Below are 1098 nucleotides of genomic sequence, written 5' to 3'. Positions count from 1 at the left end.
ACTCTCCTTCACTTGCGTCTCCGTTCTCGCTCTCCTGGCCTTGGCCATCCTCGTCGAACTGGACGGTTCGTCCCACCTCCATCGTCATGGCGATGAGTCGTTGATCCGCCGGGTCCGACCCCACGAGAGGCGATCCTCCAGCCGTCGCTGGGCTTCCGTCGCTCGGAGTTGCTGATCCCTTGACCATCTTCACTCTTCTCTTTCTCTTCTCTTCCTCTTAACTTGGTTAGCTGGCACCTATAAAAACAAGCACACACTCCTGTTCCCGGGTCGCGGCACCAGTTGTGGTGTAGTAGAACACACAAATATCGTCAGATGTGGATTCCTTACACAAACCACAACGAATCGCCGAGTTAGGTCGGCGGTTTGTATGGCCTGCGCAGAGGGTGGTCCCCTCGCGGTCCGGCCCTTCCGGGACAGACGAGTGGCTCGTTTCCACTCGGTTCCGACTAACCAAGTCAGATCACTTCCGAGACTCCGCCGAGTTTGGTTCGGCTGAGCTCGTTCACAACCCTGTGCCCTCCACCAAAGGATGGACGACGGCGCGCGAGCGCTTTTACAGGTCACCGAGCGCAGAGGCTGCTCAGCTAGAAGTGTTACGGCACCCGGGCTATCCGACGTACCGGCCCGCTGAGTATGCGGGACTTTCTTTCGCGCGTAGCGAGACTTTGTCCTACCCGGACCGACCTAATCTCTTGGCGCTACCAGTCAATACTCTACAAGCTATGCCTCTCGAGTATTGACGGCAGGCATAATCCAGCCCTATGCAGGGACTTACCGGAAAAGTGTACACTTGTCTTGGACTAGGAAAAATTTGCTCTGTTATCTTCTGGGAGCCTTTTCGGCTCCTCCTATTTAATCCTATGCTTCTCATACAAATATCTAGTGAAATGTAGTCGTTTCGGATCTCTACCGACTCTTCAGGCGGCCGTTGAGCTCAACGGCTATCCGGATAGCATATCCGGACAGATCGCCGAGTACTTACCGTGATCCTTGGCTCCTAAGCTCTGGGTTATCAGACCGAGCCGATTCTTGACCTAAAGTAGGTCGGCGTATGGTTCGAATCTGGAAATCCCTACACACAACATCCTGGTCTAC

Source organism: Phytophthora infestans, genomic scaffold (genome assembly GCF_000142945.1).
Source record: "Phytophthora infestans T30-4 supercont1.478 genomic scaffold, whole genome shotgun sequence".
Taxonomy (NCBI): Eukaryota; Oomycota; class Peronosporomycetes; order Peronosporales; family Peronosporaceae; genus Phytophthora; species Phytophthora infestans.
Note: the sequence above shows the minus strand (reverse complement) of the source record.